Source organism: Scylla paramamosain, chromosome 2 (assembly GCF_035594125.1).
Source record: "Scylla paramamosain isolate STU-SP2022 chromosome 2, ASM3559412v1, whole genome shotgun sequence".
Taxonomy (NCBI): Eukaryota; Metazoa; Arthropoda; class Malacostraca; order Decapoda; family Portunidae; genus Scylla; species Scylla paramamosain.
In genome coordinates, this window is record NC_087152.1 from 26410878 (window position 1) to 26424241 (window position 13364).

Here is a 13364-nt window from a genome sequence, read left to right on the forward strand (position 1 = left end):
GTGTGTGTGTGTGTGTGTGTGTGTGTGTGTGTGTTGCTATTCTTGTTTCTATTGTCTGTTGTCAGAAAGTGAACATGAATATCAGGAAAAAAAAGGAAAGTATTTCACTCCTACTACACAAACACTTTCTCTCGGCACATCTCTCTCTCTCTCTCTCTCTCTCTCTCTCTCTCTCTGGGAATGGAGTCTAGAAGGTGGGGGGGGAGATAGGTGGGTAGAGAGACGTTTTATGCTGTTCTATTTTCGTCTTCATCTTTTCTGGTACACGTTCATCCTTGTGTCATGAATCACGATGTCTTGAGTACCTGACGGGAGTCGTGGTTGTTCGTATTCGCCCGGGTTACGGGACGGTCCTGTGTATTGCCAGGTTTTTTCTTCTTTTATGCATTTTTGTATGTATATTTGTAGATCATATTATGAATATTCATTTTTATGTGCCTTTTGTATATTACTTAGGTGAGGCTTAGTATATATAGGGAAGTGAGGTGTTATCAAGTGCGTTCTGGGTGGCCAGTGGTGACGTGGCCAGGGCTGTGTCGACACCAGGGTGGTGTTGGTTGTGTGGGGTGCACCTGGGTCCTGTGTTGGCCTTTGAAGGTATGTTAAGCACTATAAATGTCTCTATTTGACTGTGATTATTATGTGTGTTGTTAGATGTGGGTATGGTTCTGGGAAAATGTGTGGATTGCCTCCATACGGTGCATAGCTGTGCAGGATTTATGTGGTGACGTGGCTACGGTGCAGGGAGTAGGTGGTGCAATGCCGGCGACCCGACACATTGTGAATTACCAGGGGTTGTGCGGGGCAATAACCACCTTTACACACGAACATATATGGTTTTTCTATATCCTTCTAGTTCGTGCATTACTGAAGTGTTTTGTGAAGTCAGCGACTGTAAGGTAACTTGATCACAAGATTGATTACGAATAGGCTAGGATCATTAACTACACGGCCTTAGTCACCTTTACTCGGCGCTCGGGTGCCTCGTCATCAAGGCAGGCACTGTCCTGTTCGTGTGACCAGGGATGCCGTAAGCCTCACAAGGGGTCACGGCGATAACCAGTGACCTCTGGGGCAATGGGTGGCCAAGGCCTGGGTGCTTTGGCGACAACACACCCTCGGCTTGGCTACGACAATAGTAGTAGTGGTAGTAGTCGTAGTTGCTGTCCTAACAGTAACGGTAATGGCAACAGTAGCAAAAGTTAGATGTAGAAGATGGAGGAGTTATGAAAATAAAGAATAAACGAACAAAGAAAAGAATACAGAAAGAAGACAAAACATCGTAGAACAACAACAATGAAAATAATACAAAAAAAATAATAAAACTTAAAAAATGTCTCCACCTTGCCAGCAGAGATCACCGCCCCCGTGACCGCCGCGAGCAGGGAAGGGAAGTACAAAGACAGTCTGAGAGCGCCCCCGAAAAGCTCGTCGCGGCGCTGAGGGTAATGGCGTCCCTCTCCCCGCCGCGACGATTGTGGAGCCGACGAGAGAACGCTGCAACAATTTCCAGTACTGCGAAAATGTCCTTAGTTGGTTACCGAAGACAGGCTCGACCTTTTCGGGAATGGCGAGGCGGTGGTGGTGGGTGTGCTCGTAGTGTAGGTGGTGGTGGTGGTGGTGGTGTACGTTGTGTTGGTTTCTCCCTTTGTTGTTCTCTTCTCTCTCCCTCTCGTTATTGATTCGTTCCAAGCTCTGCATTTAATTCCAATCAATTCTTTTTCATGCTTTTTTCAATATTCCAGCCGCCTGTTTCCTCCACCAACTCGTATGGAAACTCGGTAAAAAAAAAAAAAAAAAGCAAGTAACAAGGCAGTATAAATAAATAATAAAAAAGTTTTGCCTGCAATACCCTGAGACTCGCCCGCCACGGAATTCCATTTTCTCCGCTTGTTCTCCTTTTTCTTTCCAGTGAGGCAGGGCACGCACTAACGAGTCCCGCGCTTTTTCCACTCCGTGCCGGATCACGAAGCGTCTCCTGAAATAATCGGATGTAATTACCTCATGGCCAACAAAGCTCCGCCAGTTGTCGGAAGGAGCGCCGCTTTGACATCGTGAGGTTCATCTGGTAACGAACTTGATGTACTTTTTTTTTTTCATATTACGGTAACATTATATTATTATTCTTTCATTTATTTTTCTTTCTTGCGTAGTTTTCATGATCCTTTGCATTAAACGAGATTTTGGAATAGATGCGGTGCTCTCTCTCTCTCTCTCTCTCTCTCTCTCTCTCTCTCTCTCTCTCTCTCTCTCTCTCTGCTTGTACCCTTGAGAATGACGTCAGCCGCCTCCAGGCGAATGGTTTCTATGTACATGAGCGGCAGGAAGAAATTAATTGACCTGTTGCTTGCTTTGCAGTGCGTTTGTACCTAAAATATCCGCTCTAAAAATAAAATATAATAAAAGAACAAATAAGATGAGTAAATAAACAAAAAGCAAGTACTCGGGAATTTCCTGCTTGTGGCTTGTATAAAATTGATGGAAATGTCACGATACAAAATATTCTTACAATAATTGTGGTAAGTTTATCCGTTAGTATTTTTTTTTTTTTTTTGTTCTTGTATGTGTGTATTATTTCAATACAATTTTGCTGAGCGAGATCAGGTAAAATTATAAATAGACAGCATAAACGAGCATTGGCATGTGTCTTTCACTGGGACCGCAACATGTAGGTCTCATGGCTTCCCGGATCCTCCCTTCCTTATGATCTTATGATGTCAAATGTCGGGAGGAGGAAATGTGAGGCTGGGAAAGTAGATATAGGTATTTGCTTTTCACTGAGACTGCAACGTGTAGATCTGATGTCTTCTTGTATCCTCCCTTATCAAGTCAGGAAGAGAAAATGGCAGGATGGATAAGGGGGTGAGAGGGGGGAATTGACAAATATGGCCGCACTCCATCGTGGAGGGCGCGGGAAGCAGTTACTCCTTCAGCTGTCCTCCAAGTCACAAGTCACCCCTGAACCATTAAGTCTGCTGGATTATGTACGTTTAAATTTCAGATTGATTCATGCCATATACATGATTCTTCTACTGTGACTTTTATCAATGCCGTGATGCCCCGTAATGGATTCTGGGAGCGTTACTGATGTGCCTGTGTGCTCCGCGAAGTATTAGTCTTCCGCACCATGGACCGGCAGTGCGCGTAGACTTGGAGGCTGTAAAGTTAGTGCAGTTAAGGAGAAAGATTTTATGCAGTTAGAAAGCATTGTGTGTTCGCTGCTCTTTGGATATTTACACACACACACACACACACACACACACACACACACACACACACACACACACACACACACACACATATTCTGAACGGTTACTGATAAGTTGCTGTTACATTATTTTCCATATTCTTTCTGTACACCTATTTGTTAGTCCATCCAAGCATTTAATATACATTTAACCTCTGTATTTTTCTTTAATTCTTCCGCGTATGTTTAATTTTGTCTTAATTTACAAGAACGACGAGGAATGCACATTATGAAATCAATATAAACAAGATATACGAGAACAATGTGTCACTTCCTTAACAGCAGACGATAGTGATGGTCGGCCGTGAATGGTCAAGTATCGCTGGTGGTGTGTACAGAGTTTCTACGCTTCTTCTCACTCCTCTGTGCAAGGAATGTGAAGTCTTTGCCACAGGTACTTGATGGAGAGTCGCTGATGTCACACGAATCAAGGTCATGTATGAGTAACAAGTAATTCATATGCTGCCCATTACTTTGACTCATTACGGATGCAGGACTATTTTTAGACGCAAATGTCCCCTCTACTTTTTGTCAGAACATTGATTTGCCCTTGCTGGGACTGTGGCGAATCTAATGTTTGAAGTTGAGAGAGAGAGAGAGAGAGAGAGAGAGAGAGAGAGAGAGAGAGAGAGAGAGAGAGAGAGAGAGAGAGAGAGAGAGAGAGAGAGAGAGAGAGAGAGAGAAATCAAGGTAATAATGGAGGCAGTAACTCGCGGTCGACACTCCCTCAGTGGACGACAGTAATGGCTTCCTGTCCCTTGTACTTGTCGTCTGGTGTTTCTGGAGCGTCTCCATCTGCTTCTTACGATGTATTTATTGACGCTGTCCATCACCCATGTCGGTGTTTATCGATGTCCCTTCGTCCAGTGTGCTGCTCCTCGCGCTGACCTCCCTTGTGTTGACCTCTTTCCTCATGTTTCTCTATGCAGGTGTTGTTTATCCAGGTGTTCAATTATTGCACAACATGAAAACATAAGCAAAGTTAAGGAAAAAAGCATGCCATTCTTAGTCTTTGTATATAACATGTATAACTTGTCCGGCTATCATCTCTACCAATGTACTTTCAAATTTCCTTTTAAGTATCCGTACATATTCGGAGTCTATTCTAGTCATTCACTGTATTTAGAAACTTGTCATATATATATATATATATATATATATATATATATATATATATATATATATATATATATATATATATATATATATATATATATATATATATATATATATATATATATATATATATATATATATATATATATATATATATATATATATATTCGGAGTCTATTCTAGTCATTCACTGTATTTAGAAACTTGTCATATATATATATATATATATATATATATATATATATATATATATATATATATATATATATATATATATATATATATATATATATATATATATATATATATATATATATATATATATATATATATGACAAGTTTCTAAATACAGTGAATGACTAGAATAGACTCCGAATATATATATATATATATATATATATATATATATATATATATATATATATATATATATATATATATATATATATATATATATATATATATATATATATATATATATATTTTTTTTTTTTTTTTATGAAGCTTCAGTCCATTACTTGTACGTAAGCCTTTCCAGATTACAAACCCCGAGACTGTTTCCTATATCCCTCCCTCATTATATCCATCATGGCGGTCAAATACTTTTATCAGATGGCTTAATTTTAGTTTTTACCAGTCTTTTTTTCAGGTTGTGTTTTTTTTTTTTTTTTTATCTGATATGTTAAATTTTATCTGTAATATTTTTTTTATTCATTACCGTTATATTTTTCATCATTACATAATTTTGATGAAAATCATCAAAATGATGTAATTATCAATCAATCAATCAATCAATTATCAATCAATCAATCAATTGTTTATTCGTACAAAGTACAATTCTTTAGTCATCTTACACTAAAAATTAAAGCTGTAAAAGAGAGAGAAAAAAAAAAACTTACAATGTAGCTCAAAAGTCAAAATAAAATATAAATTAAAAGAGATATTAAAAGCTTTAAAAGATAAATAAAATTAAGTTAAAGAATTAGTGTGTATGTGTGTACAAAACATACTATATTAAACATATTTCATGAAGGAATTCACAGACATCACTATATGTAAGGCAGCAGTCTGTCTGACCATCACGGATACTAAAAAGTTCTTTTATTATTTCTGTTTGCCAGTATTGGTAGTCCTCTAAACAACATACCTTGCCAATAACATAGTTAATATTACAGTAAAAAATTTCAGTATCGAATTCATGTTGGACAACATGTATGATGAATTCGAAAGCAGAACATTTCTAAAAAATTGTGATATTTGTCGCTCAGGATGTCTCAAACCCCTAATAAGAAAAAAAAAAAAAAAACAGCATTCTTTTTTCAATAATCTGACGAACAGATAGAGAGTTCATAATATGGGGCAGTAAGTGAGAGCGCGTGCGAGGGTGCAAAGCAAGCAGTCTGCGGCAACACACTCGCCACGCCACACTCAACTCCTCAATTCTTGGCTCATCAAGATTCCACAACTGACAACCATACAGCGACGTACAATGGCTATTAAACAACAACACCTTAGATTGCCATGAGGTAGAGTAAAACTGATGGATAATGGCATTAGTTCTCACTTTCATGTCCCTCATAACCGGTTCAAGTTTGACTAGTTTGACTAGACTACCACGAGATGATGTTAGGTGACCCAAGTGTTTTTCACTCATAACGTTATGTATAGTGCGACCGTACATCTTGATGCATACACTGTCCATAAAAACATCTGAATCCGAAAAAAAAAATAATTAAAACACATTTATTAGGATTAAAACTTCAACTGAACTGGGAAGCATATTGTTGACAAATCTTGACCATCCTCCTCAAAGCTTCACACGTTGGGCTAAGAATAACTATATCGTCAGCATAAGCAAACGCGTTGCAGCAAATGTCACCCATATGACAGCCAACCTTACTATTGTTTAGATTCTGCATTAAAGGATTTATATAGATAGAGAAAAGTAAAGGACTCATTACACCCCCCCTGCTTCACACCATTACAAAGCTTAAACTGATCAGAGTTAACACCATTCCAACTTACAACACCAGTACTAATCAAATACATATTGAGAAGCAAACCAACTATTGGAGGACAAATATCTCTTTCTATAAGCAAGTTAAACAACTTGCTATATTTCACTCTATCAAATGCCTTAGTGGCATCAAGTAACAGCATATACACATTAGATCCACGCATTTGATAATACTGAATAGTTTATGTAACTAGATAAGAACACAGCGAGGTAGATTAAGACTCCTTGTAGGCAAACTGCAGATGAGATGTCACCATATTATCTTTTATAAGTAAAATTAATACATGATCTATGATTTTACTTACAACTGAATTTAATGAAATAGTACGATAATTAGAAGAGTTAGCACGAGATTTAAGAGAATTTTTGGGAATGTGCTTAATAACTGCTTTGTTAAAAAGAGCATCTGTGCTGCCGTATTGCAATATTGCTGTTATTATATGACCTAGCTGTGTATATAATAGTTTAGTACCATTTATAAAATGATTGCTACTAATGTTATGTTTCGTCCTTTTTATTGGGTACGAGGCTTCTCACGGCCTTTTCAATTATCACTGCAGATACAGAATGACACTGGGAAGAAATACAATGGGCAGCATTACATCGCTCATTAACAAGGTGGTTCACCTTACTGCCCACCTCTTGTAGGTCATCATCCGTAACACTACTATAGAGCTCCTCATATAAGTCACGAAGCCTATCAGCAATATCCTCGTCAGTACATCGGCCATCAATTATACCAGATGACCACATAATTCTGCCTTTCATTTTTTTAATGATCTTCCAGAAATCTTTGAATGATTTATTTCTAAGAGTGACAGCTGTATTTTTCTTCAAGATCTCATCCTCATTCCTTTCAGCTTGTTTAATTCCCCAGTGATATTTCGATCTACTAAACCTTCTTGAATCTGCGAGCTGTCCACTAGCCGGACAACCTGCATTTTTCCAAATTCCATGCCAGAAGATGGATTTGTCCTTATATGGTCGTACGTATTCATTCCATCCTGGTATTCCTTTCTTTCCGTTTACGCGCTGTCTAGGTATAGCAACATAAGCACATTTCTTTAATATTTCCAGTATCTTTTTGAGTGTGTTCTTTTTCATATTACTGTGTGTTTTACAAGAGTAATCAGGACATGGTGCCACAACACCCGACATATGCCTTAAATGAAAATCAATCAGTGTCTTATAGTTCTCAATATCTAGGGACGAAGCTTTTTCCCAGTCAACGCTTGGCTGTGTGAATTTTTCTATATTAGAGACATTTACTGTTAAAGTAGACGTTCTAGATATAGGTAAATGTTCAGTTGAATTGTTGCCATCCATAAAAGTTGACACACATTCACCAGCTCTAATGGCAGATTCATTAACAATGAAATGACCGATACAAGATCTATTACCTCGTGCCGACTCATAGGTATAGGTCGCGTGAGTACAAGATAATGGTGGACACAATAAATTTTACTCATTCAAAAACAGTTTTAAAAGATCAGCATTACGAGATTGTCTATAGAAATCCACATTAAAATCCTCCCCAATTATGATATCACAACCGTCATGTAAATTTATCATAGCTGTCAATTCATTTAAGACTCATTCTCATTGAGTCTTGCCTCACACCTTTAATGAAAATTGTAGTTTTAATTGTTTTCAGTGTTGAGGACAGACCGACAGACAGACATAGAAAGACAGATAGATAGACAGACAGACAAATGAGCAAAGAAATAAGGACAGTATAGTAAGAGTGGTAATAGCAGTAGCAGGAGTAGTAGCAGCAGTTGTAGTGCTGATAGTGGTAGCAGCACAACAACAACAACAACAACAACAACAACAACAACAACAACAACAAAATTCTGCCACAGTATTAGCTTTAATCATGTACTCATATAAGCATTCAGCACACTCATTATTCACACTTCAGGCAACACCTTCCTTCTGATGCAAACTCAGAGGCAGCGCTAAATGTTTGTGGACTTGTTTTGTTTACACTTATTTTTACCCAGTATGGAAATATTTTTACTGCTCTTGATTTATACAATATGATAAAAAAAAATCGTTTGTTGGGTGAAAGTTTGTAATCCTCAACTGCCAGGGAAAAAAAAAAATGGTTGGCATAAATGAAACACACATGAAATATTTGTAAATCTGTGTGTATCTCGTAGCGGAATTGTATTGTATTTATTTGATTTATAAGTGAATTTACTAATAAGCATATTTTTGGTAAATTAAAATTCTGAATTAAAGATAATAGTGCGCGTGACTCGTCCAGACCTGAAGTGTTTCCCGTGTGACGGCTGGGAAATGCCATCACTGAGAGGGAAATGTGAACAAGTGGACAGCTGAGGTGTTAGTGTCTTCTCCATATTGGCACCGCGACTTTTACAGTACACATATACTACTTACAAACTGTACTCCATATCTGCTGTTTTTGTTTCCGTGTATGGTTTCCGCTTTTATATCGGAATGAAAAAAAAAATGTGAAAAAGAAACAAAAAACAAAGAAAAACTGGAGGGAAGGAAATATATTTTACTAAATGTAATCTGTACAGTACCGCCCAGTCATATATTTGTTATATTTTATTTTCTAGTTGAAAACTGCAGTTTTCGAAGTTCTGGACGAGTTGCCGGAAATAGAATTGCAGAAAACTTGGTGAAGGTAATGTGGTCATTACTCTGCTACATGTCAGTGGAGACACACACAATGTGGATGTATTAATGTATCAACATCAGTAGTAGTAGTGTAGGCTACTTTTCTTTAAATCGATACTAGCGAAATTCTCAGCGATACTCATCAGTAATGGTGAAGCTCCCATTTCTTGCACTTGATCATTATTTTGCTTCAAGTGGCACCGCAGTGCAGTGTGTCTAAAGCACATACGCACTTTCAGTTGTCTGAATGCGATCAGTTCTTTAGTTGTAGTGCAAAACCAAAAGGGACACATTCTCCTCCATCCGTGTTTTGTGACCCCTGACTGCAAAGAGGGCCTCCCGTAATGAACGTTATACAAGTGTGCTGATGGAGAGTTGAGTGACTGGGATTAATGGTTGCGCGAGACGATTGTAATAACATCATCAAACTCACTCACCATTAATATCGCGCACCGAGAGGGATTACGTCACGAGAGAGGGGAGAGGGAGAGCAGCAGAGCGCAGGGAGTGGGGCTTGTGACAGATGGGATGCGATTAACTGTTGCACCAATATTGTTTTTGTGTTGGCAAGTGTTTTGTTGGTGATGGAGGGACGCCAGTACACGGTTCAGAGTTACGCGGTCTGGGGACGGAAGTGTATCCGTAGGAAACTAGGTCACCATGCCACGGTGTTTTTTTTTTTTTTTTTTTACCATGTACTCTAAGAAAAAAGTGTAAAGCAGTGATGTATCATTATCGTGGCGTACGAAAATCGCGCTCTGTAATTTGAAAACAGAGATGTCATTAGCATTTTTTTTTTCTTGGTGCGCGGGCGTGCGTGTGTGCGTGCCTGCGTACAATCACGGACTGTACTTCACTAACCTTTTGTTTTTGTCTTTTCCATTTTGTTTTACTTATTTATTTATTTGTTTTATCTTTTTATCTATTTATTTATTATTTTTTTTACAACAGTATTTTCCCCACCGTCTGAACAGCCAGCCTTTTGCAGTGTCCTTATTTTCTTATTCCTATGATCTTATTACCATTTAACATTATTCTTCTCTTACTATTATTAACTTTTTTTTTTCTATACGTATCGCCATTTGATTATTTTCTTAGATTACTGGTTGCCGAATAGTCGTTATATTACTACTTTACTACTTTTTAGAATCATCATTACCGCCTGACTTTTTGAGTATTTTTGTTCTTACTATTACCCTCTTAACTTTACTTTACTTATCACCACTTATCTATTCCATGTACACTTAAGAATACAAGAAAACCGTGAAAGCTGCAAGAAGCCGTCAGGCCTACGTACATGTGACAGTCTCTTGGTGGTATTCCGGTCCCACAACATCTAAAACTTAGCAGATCCAAGGTACCTCGAGACCTCCCTTGGACCTTTCCCTTGAGACATAAATAGGGATTATATCGTCATTTATGCATAATTAAGTGCTAGTATATTTTCATTGGCGTATAATACGTGAATTTCAGTCCCTCTCGACCCGTATATGAGGAAATATTTAAAGATACAACTATGTTTACAAGACTTTAGTGTAGAAGTGAAGAAATAAGGTGGTTTTCCTAAAGGGTATCACGTTTTTTTACAGAGTAAAGTATGTTGTTAAAGAAAACGTAAGAGCGAGAATTATGTGATTAGAATGAGAGGTACATTTTGTTTATTTATAAGTGGAAGTAGAAGAACTGCGAAATATTCGGTATCTCAAGCTATACGCTCTTCACACGGAAGAAGCGGCACCACCGCGTGTTCCAACAATGTCGTCAGCTGATGCCTGGTCCCCCTTCTTATCAACTCGCCTTCTGTCGTCCTTATTTCGTATATGAGGTAAGTAGTAAATGAATATTAATCTCCTGTGCTGTGTAGGAAGCTTTATGCAGGGAAGTTACTCTGATTTCTTGCTTACAAAGGACAGAGGTTGCTTACAGCATGTTTACGGGTGAGCTTCCTGAAGCTGCCAACCCACTGGTATATTTCGCATGCTTTTTCGCCTATTGCCATGATCCACGGGTTGCATGCGGTCTTGATTGCCGTATGGCAGTCCGGTACCATTTCTCCTGAATGGAAGAGGGGGCTGGTCGTCCCTATCTGGAAAGGGAAAGGGGACCGTCAGGACTGCAACAACCACCGTGGTTGTTCAGTGTGCCAGGCAAGATCCTTGCCTCCCTTTAATGAGAGAGAGAGCCACTCTCTCACCTTCACTGAAGGGTCTTACAAGGAGTGTGGAGGCCTTCATCCCTTCAAAACTCGCGCATGCGTGCAGAGGGCACACATACGACTACTCCGCTACCACAACAAAGGATTCGGCTAATCGTGTGTTTATTTATGTGTTTATGCATTCAAATAAATTAATAAAGACATCATAGAATTTACTATGATGTCCATGTTAATAAGGAAAGGCTTAGATTCCTGCATATAGAAGATGTTAGGGACGCCGAATTCCGTTAACCGAAAGCTCTAGATTGCAGTGTTATCAAATAAGAGTGTTTCACGGAAGGTTTTGATCTGGCAAACCTGCAAGATTAGGAAACGTTGATGACGGTACTGCGGCCGTCTGTGTGATAGGGAACTACTTTATGACTTATTGTTACTGTAATTATAATTGTGGGTGTACCAGGTAACTGCCCTTGCAGAGACGTAACAATCAATTGTGTGTGTAGCGATAGCTGTGTGTGAAATAGGAAATGCCGTTGTGGAATTAATTTTTTGGTTTTAATTTGGGAATTGTTAAGTCTGATGTCTACTTAGTACACCTGACGGTGATGGCTGGCAGAAGCAGATCGGGACTGGTGGAAAGTGGTGGTGTGGGTCGTGCTCCACACACCGAGGACGGGACTTCCTCACAGGTGTCGTATGCTAAGTTTGCTCTAGTGTAGTTAGTGTCTGGCAATTTTTATTTTTTTTTTTTAGCTATTTAGGATATTATAATTATTATGTACGTATTCTGACTGGATTATAAATATTGGCTGAAATCTATTTTAACAAAGTTGAATTTATGGAGCCTTAGTGATATCGAATTTAGACGTGACTGCGTGAATCACGAATAATGGTGATCGTGCTTTACTCCTGTATTAGGTTCAGAATTAGGTGTAAGTGTTCTTTATACATTCAACTATACTAAAAATAACGTTAGTTGTCTTATCTCCTGAAAGTCTTACTAAAATAACAAGGATTGGAGAGGGTGTCGAACTAGAACATGTCTAATCTTCTTTTAATATTCATTAATGACTCGGCATTAACAACATGATAACTAGTCCATCGCATTCATCTACAGTTATCCCTGGAAGCTTATTTACCTATTCATTGTGCTACCCGTAGACTACACGTAATGTTTTATTTCACTGTATTTTCATCGTTACCATTATAGATACTAGCAAAATTCTAAAACATGAAACAATAAAAGATACAGAAAAAAAGTTATAAAGAAAAAGTGTAACTCACCAGCACTCCTCACCATCACCAGCCATCGACACCTGGAAGTCACGAGGACATAAACAGTGCCGCCAGTACCACCAGCCCCTCAGTGCCTCACTCATACCAACACGCTCCCCTTATCCCTGAGTCTTACCAGCACACCCAATAAAGACCCAATCCTGACTACGTGTGCCGTAATCCCCTCATCCTGTAGTCCCCTTAAGTAGCTTCGTCTGTTCACCTTTCCATTAACGCACCTGCCACATCTGTCTCATTACGACATCTGGTTTTATTCCCCTGTCTAACACCCGATATATCAGTTATTGCCTCTCTCTCTCTCTCTCTCTCTCTCTCTCTCTCTCTCTCTCTCTCTCTCTCTCTCTCTCTCTCTCTCTCTCTCTCTCTCTCTCTCTCTCTCTCTCTCTCTCTCTCTCTCTCTCTCTCTCTCTCAACGACGTTATTTCATACAAAGAAATATGCACGGTTTTACTGAGACCTATATGAAGATGGACTTAAAGACTTGAACTACTGTTACTTCTTTTTTCTGCCAGTGGTGCCTTTCGAATTTATATTTTAAACTTCCACCAAACCATTTCACTAAGTCTGAGGAGTGGCAGTAGTCATAGGATCAAGGATTATCATGACTTCCTGGGGAGCTAAAACTGAACAACCCGTTTGTATTTTTTTTTATTGTTGTCAGCAATTAACAGCATCTTCTCTTTTATTTGTTGTCCTTGATTGTCCTTATTGCTTCCTGCAGCTTCCCTTATGTTCTCAGGTTCTTTTTTTTTTTTCTTGAGGACAGCCTTCTTCGCACATAAGCGATAAAAAAAGAAAACACGTTACCATTAATACATCCACTTGCCTCACATAACTCTTCCTTCCTCACATTGCAGAAGACAACATAGAAATCATTCGTACCT

The 13364-nt window shown here is 38.6% G+C and overlaps 1 pseudogene; it reads left to right on the forward strand.

Moving 5' to 3' along the window:
* LOC135112444 (Y+L amino acid transporter 2-like) overlaps window positions 1-13364 on the forward strand; it is a 172051-nt pseudogene that overhangs the window by 65761 nt on the left and 92926 nt on the right.